Genomic DNA, 15,000 nt, shown 5'->3' with positions numbered 1-15,000 from the left:
ACAAGATAACAAATGGCACTCTTCTTTTAATTTTGATATTATTATTATTATTATTATTATTATTATTATTATTATTATTATTATTATTATTATTATTATTATTATTATTATCATTATTCAGGTCACTGCCTGGAATCAAACTCTGTATCTTGGGATTAGTAGCCTGAACTCTTAACCGCTACGCCATATGCCCATAATCCAAAAAGGGCCAACCTTATCACATTCTGTGTCATGCTAAATCGCCCTAAGAACTTTGTTAATGGTACACATGTCTGTGTGCTCAACCACTTGCTTGTTAATTTCATGAGCAGGCCGTTACCTTGATCAAATCAACTGGAACGTTTGTTGTTGTAACCAAGAAAATGGCATATTTAAATATAAATATGTATGTATATATATAGGTGTAGGTATGGCTGTGTGGTAAGAAGCTTACTTACCAACCACGTGGTTCCAGGTTCTGTCCCACTGTGTTTCGCCTTGAGTAAGTGTCTTCTATTATAGCCTCAGGCTGATCAAAGCCTTGTGAGGGGATTTGGTAGATGGAAACTGAAAGAAGCCCATTTGTGTGTAGTTCAAATTTACAGAAAACAAAAGATGAAGACAGGTGTAAGAATAACAAGCATGTGTATTAGTTTAATGCTCAGGAAAAATGGAAAAGTCTTTTACGTTTCAAGTCTATGCACTTCGACAGAAAGGATTGAGAGGAAAAAAATATGGAGTGAGAAAAGAAATGTGTAAACACACACAGACACAGACACACACACACACGCACATATACACACACACACACACACACACACACACACACACACACACATATATATATATATATATATATATATATATATATATATATAAATATATATATATATATATATATATATAATATTAGGGATAAAAATCCAAATTTACAGGTAAAACTCAATTAAATTCAATTTATCAAGAATTAAAATTAAATTAAGTTTCACAGTATATAATATATAAATATATAATTTAGAGAAAAGAACCAAAGTTCATGAACTCATCCATGAAAATTTAGAGTCACATACAAGTAAATACACTAAAAAGAAGTATAATAAAATACAAAGTAAAAATCGTATTATTATCATTATTATCATTTATTTTTTTATGATTTTTACTTTGTATTTATTATACTTCTTTTTAGTAATACAGTAAATTTTAAATTTATTTAATTTTTCTATATGTGACTGGATTTTCATGGATGAGTTTATGAACTTTGGTTCTTTTCTTTAAATTATATATATATATATATATATATATATATATATATATATATAAGAAAGTAAAGTTGTAAGGTACCATACGAGTGGAAATATATATGAAAGAAGGTTTGAAAATGCAATTTTAAAGATGTTTATTCACTTGACTGATTTCACTTTTTTTAGAAAAAGATTGTCAAACGTTAAATGTGAAGCTTTGTATGAACTTTGTTGTGTTAAGTACTGGTAATCACAAAAGTATTAAAATACAGATATACATTCTTTGATAATAATAAGAAAATGTTAAAAAGAGTTTACAAGAAAGTATTTAAGAAAGTAATCAGAACAGGACTCCAAAAAGTATTTTGAGTTCAATAAAAATCATGTTTGTTTGGTAGTATATATATATATATATACAGAAGGAGATATATTTAAGAATTTACAAAGAATATATATATAAGAATTACAAGATCATATATATATATATATATATATATATATATATATATATATATATATATATATATATAAGAATTACAAGATCAATGGAATTTCACATGTTTATCCAGCCTTGGAAAATATCCTGCTGTAGAATGGCATATGATAGCCAATGACTGAAAAGAAGCTTTCAAATGCATATTATGAGTTTAACACTTAAAACTACACAATTCATTTATTCACCGAAACACAGTCTTGAAAGGTTGTCAAGTGGTGGAGACACAAACACAAATACAAACAGAAAAAACACACACACATTCACAATATGTAAACATAGCACTGTTGTGGGTAAGCAGAATATATGGCTCATTAATTAAAAGAATAAATATTTTATTCACAACGCAGTATGAATTGAAGTGTAAATATTTGAAAGCCTATACTATGAGGATATGTTTGTATACATACATACATACATACAAAGATACACACACACACACACACACACACACACACACACACACACACACATGATATATATATATATATATATATATATATATATATATATATATATATATATATATAAAATAACAAAGGTAGCTAGACACAATATAAAACCAAAAAGGAAAAATTCAGTTGTCACTAATGGTGATTGAAGGTTTGGGGGTAGCACCTACATTGCTAGAAACAAAAATCAGAGACCATTATAGCCACCAAAGACCATTATAGCCACAGAAAGCACATTCTATGTACTGACAGGGGAAATAACTTCCCCATAGTGAGCAAGATCACTATTCTAGCAAGCTAGTTTTGCTTGGGATTAAAGCTCATCAGTAGTGACTACTCCATCGCTTATGGTTAAGCCAAATCCTTCTTGGCGGCATATAGTATTTACCACATGAATCAATGGCTGATTCAGCAACATGGTAACGTTAAAATTATAAAATAATGAAGGCGTCTAGACACACTATAAAACCAAAATGAAAAAATTCAGTTGTCACAAATAGTGATTGAGAGTGCAAGGGCAGCACCTACATTGCTAGAAACAAGAGTCAAAGACCCTTATAGACACAAAAAGCAGATTCTATGTACTGACAGGGAAGATAATGGACTCTCCCATCAAAGATGATATATGAACATTCAGTTTTTGCTGAACGACCTGCACAAATGATTTGTATATAGCGACCAAACGTTTGTGCCACACATTAGCTAACTCTCTCCATCAAATTGACACAGCCTGAACAGGTGCACAGTCTATCATGTATCAGATGTTGAAGTGATCAAAGAGTAATGTAAGATGAAATGTTTTGCTCAAAAACACAAATGCACCGCCTGGTCTAGGAATTGAAATTGCAGTCTAGCGATCGTGAGTGCAACACTAAGCTATGCACCCCTCACTAAATACACACATACACACATATATATATACATATATAATACATATACATATACATACATACATACATACATACTTACATATATATATATGTGTATATATATGTATATATATATATATATATATATATATATATATATATATATATATATATATATATGTATGTATGTATGTATTAAAAGCACCAAGGGTTACACACTCTTTTCCATATCAAAGTTGTGAGGAAATTTAATAAGCTGATAATTTCTATATGGCTCACAGCTAACAACTACACCTACTATGCCTGCTATATATGCAAATAAAAATCCAAATTGAAGGAGCGGAACAGGTAAAATGGATACTACATATGTTTCTTAGGTAGCTGAATGATGTAACAGTTATCCAATGAGAAGTGCACTTCTCATTGCATAACTATTACATTAGAGATTCAGCTAACTAGCATGTATATCACCTGTTTTACTCCCTCAGTTTACAATATCTTCCTTATCTATTGCAAGGTTGTTTGAAACGTATGTATTAAATGCATTCAAAATATCATTACTTGGGTTGACTTAATTTTTATATGTTATGACTGTATGCTAGTAAAAGCTAGCCAGTGCTAAATCCATTCAAACTGATACTATAACTAGGTTGACTTGAGTCAGTATTTCTGATAATGTACATTGCTTCTAAGCATATCCCAATATCCCAAAATATACATATGTGTAAGTACATATAGACACATATCTTATGATATATATATATATATATATATATATATATATATATATATATATATATATATATATATATATATATATATATATATATACTTATTTTATGTTAATAACAGGTCGGACACCAGTTTTTTATGTTGGTTGGTTATCACAACAGGTCGTTGAAGTGTGAGATATACTATATCTTTATTTACAATGTTTTCATTCGTAAGTTATAACAAATATTATTGTTTATTAATTAAAAGCTATAATGATAATCTCGTTACTTATAACTTAATTATAAGTATTTATCACTAAGCATAACTCTTAGTTTAGGCTGCGTCAATGTTATGATGTATCATACCAAGACGCTGAACGTGCGTTCATTACGTACATGTATGTTGAAGATATAGATTATATTTTTTTGACCGTTACACATAAAAAAATACAGTTTCATTAATATACAGAAATAAATTCAACAAGTTGAAAGAAACGAGAAGTAAAAGGAATTAAGTTTCTATATTAATTTATTATATACATTTTTTTTTACATTTATAGAAATCTAGAAACCAAATCATTTCGTCGTAGAGAATTACGACTTAAATTTTATATTAACTAGTTTCTCATTCTAACTATAAGGTTTCACGACAATTCAATATTGTCGAATTTGAGTATTGAACATGGCATATATATTAGCCTATACTCAAAAGGTGAGTGTCGTGGACTTTAGTGGCAACTAACGATCACTGGAGATTTTGCCAAAAATCAGGGTTTTTATAACTACTCATACACGAATCATAGAACCGTAACCCCGTGAAAGATTTCTTCAACGAAGTTCATAATTCGTATATGGGCAGTAATTTTTAACCAATGAGAAAGCAATAATTTCTCATGTTCGGGCAAACGTACTTACGTTCTCTCTCCGCCTCTTATGAGTTTGCTACATATATATAACGGTGGTGCATCAGCATGGCCGCAGCTCTGAGCTGAAACTAGAGGAAAATATATATATATATATATATATATATATATATATATATATATATATATATCAGGTCATCTCATAAGTTCTGTCCAATTTTATCTTTTTTAATATTGAATGAAATTTAATAGCATTTTAGAATATCTAATGGAATAAAAAATTATTTTTATGCATTTGTGTACATTTAAACTAATTAAATATTATTTTGCAGAATAATACAATTAAAATTTCTTTTATTAAAACCCTTTCTAACATGGAAGTATCCAAAGAGCATTTAAGGGACATAATGCTTTATGAGTACAAAAAAGAAATTCTGCAACCGCAGCAACTTGAAACATACACTCAGTTTATGGGAAAGAATGCTTGAATGAAAGAACTTGCAGAAGATGGGTTGCAAAATTCAAAAGTGGAGATTTCAAACTTGAAGATGAAGATCGAACAGGACGTCCAGTTGAGTTTGATGATAAGCTCCTTGAGGCATTACTTGAAGAAAATCCTGCATTTACAGTTGAAGAATTGGCAATAAAGCTTAGTTCAAACCATACAACTGTTCATCATCATCTTCAACGACTTGGAAAGTATTCTTTATGTGAAACCGATTGGTTAGATCAGCCATGATGAATATTTAATACTATAAATAGTTTTTATTAATGGACATTTTAAAGTTTTAGGTTCAATATGTGACTGTTTAATTATGACATGTACAAAAGAAGCCATGGAACTTTCCAGATTTCAAAGAGGCCGTATTGTGGGTCAATCTGTTGGTTGACAGTGTAAAATTGCAGAAAACCTACTTTCTATTGTTAATAGGGTGATTGTGCAATTCGCCAGAGAGGGAAAGGAGTCCACCTCACCTTACCCAGGTTGACCAGGGTCCTCTGACAGGACCCTTTGCTTTGTTAAATGAAGTGTGGGGGATATCTTCATTGCACGGCCTCTGACATAGCAGAACAAGTTGATGCTAGTCCCAGAACAGCTGTCAGGTATCTCCACAAACTTGGCTTCTATGGCAGAGCAGCAAGAGAGAAACCACTTCTTCAACCAGCCAACATCAAGTGTAGAAAAGATTAGGTTAGGCCAGTGAAATGATGGAGTGGCCACTACCATTTTTGGATGCTATCACATTCTCTAATGAGTTTAGATGTGTTGTATTTTCTGACAGTGGTCAAGTGTGGGTCTGGAGACTCTGTGATCAAGAATTTGATATGAAAAAGTTCCTGTCAACAATGAAACACAGCATCTATTCTGTGATGGTCTGGAGAGCAATTTGGAGCAATGATAAATCAGAGATGGTGGAGTGTGATAGAACCATAAACTAAAGGTGGCGAGCTGGCAGAAACGTTAGCATGCCAGGCAAAATGCTTAGCAGTATTTTGTCTGCCGTTATGTTCTGAGTTCAAATTCTGCCGAGGTCGAATTTGCCTTTCATCCTTTCGGGGTCAATAAATTAAGTACCAGTTACGCACTGGGGTCGATGTAATCGACTTAATCCCTTTGTCTGTCCTCTATGTTTAGCCCCTTGTGGGCAATAAAGAAATAGGAAACATAAACTCAGATAAATACATGTCCATATTGCAGAAAGGACTCCTTCCAATCGTCTCCAATGGTGAAATGATTAAAGAAAACTCTTTAGTTATGGAAGATGGAGCTCCTTGTCACATGACTAAAATGACCCAAGACTGGTTGGAAAAGAATGGCATTAGAAAATCCATGGCCAAACCATTCACCAGATATGAACCCTATTTAACATCTCTGGGGAATAATGGACAGAACAAGAAAGTATTTTCAAAACCAGATCTTTTGAGATTCTGCAAGAGAATATTCATCCTCTGATCAGTAGCATGACTTATAGGATACTCGCATTAAAAAATGCCAAGGGCATGTTTACTAAATACCAGATATTCACATTATAATAATTAAAAAATAATTTGAACATATAATTTCAGATTAAAATAAATTTTAATGATTATAAGGTTGTCTATTTACTTCTGTCATGTCTGTGTTTATGCATGTCAGTGTGTGTGTTTGTGTATGTATATACATGTATACGTGTATGTGTGTGCATGTGTTTATATATATATATATATATATATATATATATATATACAGATGTATATACGATAGATAGATGACTGATATCCATTTAGCAAACTATCTATCTACTTATGTGTGTGCGTGTGTGTGTGTATTTCAAAGTCCAGGAGTTGTGTACAGTTGCATGTCTAAACCTAATTGCATGTCAATAAAATGAAACAACCAATTAGAGACATAGAAACTAATAGAAGATCATGGGTTTCATCTCGACAATTTGGTATGTTTACACGTGAAACATAAAGGGAAAGAGTTTTATTTATTGATTTATCTTTCATTTATTTATTTATTTATTTTGGGAAGTATGAGTAAATATATGTGCATGTGTGCTGTTCATAGTCTAGATGTCACAGCATTTATCCCCATGCATACATACATACATACACACATACATACATACATACATTCATACATACATACATTCATACATGCATACATATACACACGCATACATATATGCACGCACACATATACATGCATATATATTTACAAATATATATATGCATATACATACATACACACACATATACAGTTATACACACACACATGTATATATAAATATGTATGCAAATATACAAACATATATATATATATATATATATATATATATATATATATATATATATATATATATATATACATGCATATATATATATATATATATATATATATATATATATATATATATATATATATATACATACATACAGATATGTATGTATGTATATGTGTGTGGGGGTGGATAAAACTGTTGAATTATAATAAATAATTGAGAGAAGGGTGCTCATTATATGTTGTAATGTATATGGCTTATAGAAGCTGAATTTTATCTCATGATTCAAATTGACACTGATGTTATCTTCTGATGAGTTCTCACCTGAAGATTGCAGTGGCATGAAAGTTGAATCATGGGCTAAATATTTTGTTTCAGTAAACTTTATACATATACATGCACATGCACACACACACACACACACACAGATATATTTAGCAAAATTGCATAAAAGTATCTTGAAATACTAAAGAGTAAATTTATTCAATAAAATTGCGAATGGCTTCAACCACAGCCTCTGGATAGCTTCGGAATCTCCTGCAACTATTCTGGAGATGATCTCCTTGTTTAAGTTAGTGAATGCGACCATAATCATTGCCTTCAGTTCATCTTTGGTGTTACAAGGAGTTTTGTTGGTCTCTTACTCAAGTGCCCCCAACACATAATAATCAAGGAGGTTGCAATCTGGGGAGTTAGGTGACCATATCTCTTTGGGATGATGTGTTGCAGAAATTGTCTGACAGCCATAGCTGGATTCTCCTTCTTGTGTGGCATGGTGCAGAGTCCTGTTGCCAGATGCAGGGTCTTCCAGCAGCCATCCTCTTGCTCCAGGGTGGCACTACTTCCTCCAGGCACTTGATGTATGTCTCCGTGTTGAGTGTGACGCCATGTGGGATGATGAATGGAGGCATAACGTCATCATCACTAGTGCCCACTCCGAACACCATGATGTTGACTGGATGTTGGATTTTTATTACTCTCAGAACCTGTACTCTCCTCAGATTAACACCCAAACACTCTGAAATGATTGTATTGGAGCTTCCAGCATGAATGCCAAGCAGAACAACATGTTGTTTCCAAATTTCTGACAGAGTGAATTGTGTCATGGTGCTGTTTTTCTCACAGACAGTGCCCAACTGACCCTACTATACTGTGTAGTCAACGAAATCAAAAACAAACAATGCACATGTGTGAAATTAGAAATATAAAATGGTGACAATTTACCCATCACACCATTCTTATCTCTTTGTCCATTTGATATATATATATATATATATATATATACATATATATATCAGCAGTTTACATGATTTAAATGGCCTCTTTTTGTTGCTTGCATGAGTCACATGAAATTTATTGAGACAAATTTTGTTTAGGCTGATACCCTTTCTGTTGTCACTTCTGAGCTCTTTTGAAGCTATGTAATATCTCTGCATACACCAAACATACAGTCATACAAAAATGGAATCAAATGGTATTACTCTTATGACAATGACACTCATATACATCTGTTGAATGATGTCAGTATATGGAGACAAAATCTCACACACACACTTAATGTACAGGGTAGGCTTTCTTCAGTTTCACTCAAGCAGCTCCACACACAAGGTTTTGGTTGGCCCAGAACTGTAATAGAAGATAGTTACCCAAGGTACCAGAACCATGAACCTAGAACCATGCCATTGGAAAGTGAACTTCTGAGTCACACAACGATGACTGAATATATATATTGGGTTATCTGATAAATTTTTTTATCTTCTGTCTTTTATTTTTTATCTTGTTTCAGCCATTGGACTGCAGTAATGCTGTGGCACCACCTTGTGGAATTTTAGTTGCACTAATTGCCCCCAGTCTTAATTTTCTTTTTAAGCCTGGTACTCATTCTATCAGTCACTTTGACTGAACTGCTAAGTTACGGGAACATAAATACATCAACACTGGTTGTCAAGCATTGGTAGTGGCCTAACACAGACACAAAGACACACACCGGGTTCGTTGCCAGTGCCCCTGGACTGGCTCATGTGCGGGCGACACATGATATCTTTCATGCGAGATCGTTGCCAGTGCCCATGGACTGGCACTTGTGCGAGTGACACATGAGGTTTTTCGAGCGAGATCGTTGCCGGTGCCCCTGGACTGGCTCTTGTGCTGGTGGCACATAAAAGACACCATTTCGAGTGTGGCCGTTTTCGTGCGGGTGACACGTAAAAGCACCCACTACACTCTCTGAGTGGTTGGTGTTAGGAAGGGCATCCAGCTGTAGAAACTCTGCCAAATTAGATTGGAGCCTGGTGTTGCCGTCCGGTTTCACCAGTCCTCAGTCAAATCGTCCAACCCATGCTAGCATGGAAGGCGGACGTTAAACGATGATGATGATGATGATGATGATGGTGGATGGGTTTCTTTCAGTTTCCATCTACCAAATCCACTCACAAGACTTTGGTTGTGCCAGTAAGGTGAGGGTTGGAAATGAGTACAGCAATGAATTCCGGGTAGAGGTAGGGGTCCACCAAGGTTCCGTCCTCAGCCCCCTCTTATTTATCATAGTCCTCCAGGAAATCACAGAGGAGTTCAAGACAGGTTGCCCCTGGGAGCTCCTCTATGCTGATGACCTTGCCCTAATTGCGGAGTCACTATCGGAACTAGAGGAGAAGTTTCAGGTGTGGAAGCAAGGTCTAGAATTGAAGGGCCTTAGAGTCAACCTAGCTAAAACCAAAATCCTAATAAGTAGGAAGGTAGATAAAACACAAACCCCTTCAGGTAGATGGCCCTGCTCAGTATGTAGAAAAGGAGTAGGTAGTAACTCTATGAGATGTACCCGGTGCAAGCTATGGACACATAAGAGGTGCAGCAACATCAAAGGCAGGTTAACTAGCAAGTTAGTTTTTGTTTGTGGCAGATGTTCAGGTGCAATAAAGACTGTAAACAAACAGGAAACAACTTCTATCTCATTCCAGGGTGAAAAACTAGAGGTAGTCGATAGCTTCCGCTATCTGGGCGACCAAGTTAGTAGTGGGGGTGGGTGCGCTGAAAGTGTAGCTGCTAGAATAAGAATAGCCTGGGCAAAGTTTAGAGAGCTCTTACCCCTGCTGGCGACAAAGGGACTCTCACTCAGAGTAAAAGGCAGACTGTATGACGCATGCGTACGAACAGCCATGCTACATGGCAGTGAAACATGGGCTGTAACTGCTGAGGACATACGTAAGCTCGCAAGGAATGAAGCCAGTATGCTCCGTTGGATGTGTAATGTCAATGTGAATACCCGTCAGAGTGTAAGTATCTTGAGAGAAAAGCTGAACATTAGAAGCATCAGTTGTGGCGTGCAAGAGAGACGATTGCGCTGGTATGGACATGTGGTGATAATGGATGAGGATAGTTGCGTGAAAAAGTGCCACACCCTAACAGTTGAGGGAACCCGTGGAAGAGGTAGGCCCAGGAAGACCTGGGCTGAGGTGGTGAGGCAAGACCTTCGTACATTGGGCCTCACCGAGGCGATGACTACTGACCGAGACCTTTGGAAATGTGCTGTGCGTGAGAAGACCCGGCAAGCCAAGTAAGATCGTTGCCAGTGCCCCTGGACTGGTTCTTGTGCGGGTGGCACATGAGATGCACCATTTTGAGCGTGGCCGTTGCCAGTACCGCCTGACTGGCTCCCGTAGGATTTTCGAGCGAGATCGTTGCCAGTGCCCCTGGACTGGCTTGTGCGGGTGGCACATAAAAGACACCATTTCGAGCGTGGCCGTTTTCATGCGGGTGACACGTAAAAGCACCCACTACACTCTCTGAGTGGTTGGCGTTAGGAAGGGCATCCAGCTGTAGAAACTCTGCCAAATCAGACTGGAGCCTGGTGTTGCCATCCGGTTTCACCAGTCCTCAGTCAAATCGTCCAACCCATGCTAGCATGGAAAGCGGACGTTAAACGATGATGATGATGATGATGATGGCTATAGTAGAAGACTCTTGCCCAAGGTGCCATGCAGTGGGACTGAATTTAGAACCACATTGTTGGAAGCAAACTCCTTACCATACGGCCACGTCTTGGTTTACTCATTTATTTTAATCCTCATGTTTCACCAATTATTTTAACAAATCAGTTAATAATCACAGTCATTATCATTATCATCACCATCATCTTAATGCCCACTTCTTAATGCATGCACGAGTAGGTTAGAATCTGTAGATGCAGATTTTTATAGCTGGATTTCCTTCATATCTCCAGCTGTTACCAGTTTCCAAGCAAAGTATTATTTTCTCCACCACACTTCTCAATCCATCATCATTGCTTCAATGTCCTGGATATATTCCAGGCCAGTGTCTGCAATAAAGTTGGATATGTATGACAATATTTTCCTCTTCTTGCATCACCATGTAGTGAGTTCCACAAGACTAATTTGGATGCTTCCAGTTCAGAGTGGCACATGCAGTGACTGTTAGTTGCAACCCTCTTTGCCCAATCTTCTCACTAACTTTTGGCAGGTCTCTATAAAGTCATTCATTTGTTATATGTTGCTACTATTTCACATTTAGTGTCATTCATAGCATCCTTGTGTAGCATCCATTTAGTCTGTTTGGTCAAGGAAGACAGGAAATGATATCAATTGTATGACTGTAACACTTAACTTATAAGTAACGTATGATGTCAAGGCAAAGAGACAGAAATACATATATATATATACAAATACATGCATACATACAACTCAAACCATTTAGTCATCCTTAGGGATGACTGATGATTTGCAGAGTGACTTTGTTTAACTCTTTAGCAATTTAAACTGGCCAAATCTGGCTCAAATATTCAACCCGTTTTATACACAAACCAGCTAGATCTAGCCTCTCACACATACCTTTCAGTGTCATTCTAAAACTAAGCAATCACATCATCAAAATTTCAAAGCTATGAGATAATGCATGATTAATTCAAACCATTATGAATAAATAAACATTACATTTGACTAAGTAATCTGAATGCTAAAGAGTTAAAGTGAAGAAGAGTTGTGCACTGCCAACCTCACTCTCTCATCCATGACCGTCTTCAAACCAGTAGAAAGAACAGGTCAACATGACTGGGAATAGGGACAAATGCAGTGGATGACCAAGATCTCTTACTGCCATATCTTGCTGTCTGTACTCCACAATATATTGCTGCAGCTGCTTTCTTCTCCATTGAACTTTGAAAATTTATTCTGCAGAAACCACTGGATCTGGTCTTCACATGCACAAGCAGGCAAGCCCTAGCATGCTATCACATCAGAGCTGGGATCCTGACGGGTGCTACTATTTTCTGTCAGAATAGATCTGGGAACAGTAGTGGCTAAGAGGTAAAGGTAAAAGATAAAATTACCTTCTTGAGTCACACTGACTCATAAGGGCTGGTTTCCCAGTTTCATGGCATATATAATAACCACCTGGACGGGATGCTGGTCCATCACAGGACTATTCATTTTTGCCAACTGAGTGGACTGGAGCAACATGAAATGAAATATTTTGTTCAAGAAATGCATAGTCCAGACTGGGAATTGAAACCACAATCTTACTATCATGAGTCCAAAACCTGAACCATTAAGCCACATGCCTCCACCAGTGGCTAAGAAGTGGTTTCACATTCCTCAAGATCCTGGAATTTCTGAACCAGGTTCTCCAAATACTGGATGCAGTTTAAAATAATATCCGAAACTAACATGTACACACAAGCACACAAGCAAATGCTATTTATGTTTACTAGTATACACAAGCTTCTTATAATCTCCATGCACCAAAATCCATTTATAAAGCTTTCATCAACACAGGGTTGTAGTTGACAATGCTAATCCAAGGTTCCATGCAGTGGGATTGAACCTGAAACTGCACAGTTGGAAAGTAAAATTCTTAACCACACAGCCAAGACTCTATCTATCTATCTATCTATCTATCTGTTTGTCTGTCTGCACGCACACACAGACTCACATAAACACACTCACACACACACACAACACAACATACACATGCAACACAGACACAGACACAGGACAAACACAGACACGTACACACACACGCACACGCACACACACAAACACACACACACACACACACACACGTGCACACATAGTAATGTAGTAATGTAACATAAGTCTAGATTAGTTAACTTCCTGATGTATTCCTCTTGCAGTACTCGATGCAAACTTCTGGTTATCTGCACTTTTACAAAACTGGTATTTAAGAAATCCACTGGTGCAGGAAGTCTTGGTTCTTATTCCTGATATAAAGAGTGTGCAAGTATTATATAGAATAACATAGGAGATGAGGGAGAAGATGAAGGTATCAACATAGCATAACTTTAATACTGGTTACAGTTGTTTCTGTACAATTCCTCTCTGAACCACATTATGAATAGTTGATTATGTGTGTTTAAGTAACATAACATTATCATCGCTTAACGTCCGCTTTCCATGCTAGCATGGGTTGGACGATTTGACTGAGGACTGGTGAACCAGATGGCTACACCAGGCTCCAATCTGATTTGGCAGAGTTTCTACAGCTGGATGCCCTTCCTAACGCCAACCACTCCGAGAGTGTAGTGGGTGTTTTTACATGCCACCGGCACGAAGGCCAGTCAGGAGGTACTGGCAACGGCCACGCTCGAAATGGTGTATTTTACATGCCACCTGCACAAGGGCCAGTCCAGCGGTACCAACTGTTTAAATTTACCCATGGCTGAATAGAGCAGACTAATGCCTCATCAGCTCATCATGCACATACCTAACATTGCTACATGTGCACATACACACACACACACACACATCATCACCATCATCATCATCATCATCATCATCATCATCATCATCATCATTTAAAATTCAGTCTCCATGCTAGCATAGGTTGGACAGTTTGACATGGAGCTGGCTAGCAGGAAGCTGTCCAGACTCCAGCTGTCTGTCGGGGCATGATTTCTATGGCTGGATACCATTCCTAACACTGAGTGCTTTTTATGTGCCACTGTCATGGGTGCATTTATGCACCACCGGCACGAGTGCTTTTTAAGTGGCACCTGAAAGGACAAGCTCGAATGTGTGGAAGACAACAATTTTTCTTAGCTAGATGTGTCTTATCATATACAGTAAATCACCACATCTTCCAATCCTTTGTCATTCGAAGGTTCTTTCTCACCACTTTGTCCCATATCTTCCTAGGTCTACCCCTTCCATATGTACCCTCCACATGTGTGTGTGTGTGTGTGTGTTTAAATTTGGATGTTGTTTGTCTCTACCTTTTTCAGTTGAATGGCAATGTGGTTGCTCACCATGCAGCCTCTATAGAATGCATCTACCGGTTGCATCTATAGTGTGATGTCATGTGTTGCCTAACACAGAAACATATGTAACAGTTGGATTAAAGGAATACTAAGTTATGCCCATGTATTTTCTCTTATTATTGCTGTGGTCTTTGTATCTCATGATAAGCCCATCATCAGATGCAGATGACCTGCATGTGCAAGCAACAATGGGAGTTCAAAGTAATTAACATTTAAGCAAAAACCTAGATGGTATAATTGACATGGATTGAATACATTCAATCATACCTATCTATCTGTCTATCTGTCTGCCTCTCTCTCTCTCTCTCTCTCTCTCTCTCTCTCTCTATATATATAT

At 36.4% G+C, this 15,000-nt stretch overlaps 1 long non-coding RNA gene across 1 annotated transcript in view; it reads right to left on the bottom strand.

Moving 5' to 3' along the window:
- Positions 1-15,000, bottom strand: part of LOC128248380 (uncharacterized) — a 103,088-nt gene that overhangs the window by 70,830 nt on the left and 17,258 nt on the right. Inside the window, exon 2 of the long non-coding RNA XR_016242460.1 lies at positions 438-546. This is a non-coding gene — a long non-coding RNA (uncharacterized LOC128248380). The remainder of the gene's footprint in view (positions 1-437; positions 547-15,000) is intronic.

Source organism: Octopus bimaculoides, chromosome 7 (genome assembly GCF_046866305.1).
Source record: "Octopus bimaculoides isolate indiv1 chromosome 7, ASM4686630v1, whole genome shotgun sequence".
NCBI lineage: Eukaryota > Metazoa > Mollusca > Cephalopoda > Octopoda > Octopodidae > Octopus > Octopus bimaculoides.
Note: the sequence above shows the minus strand (reverse complement) of the source record. Positions and strands in the feature narration are given on the sequence as shown.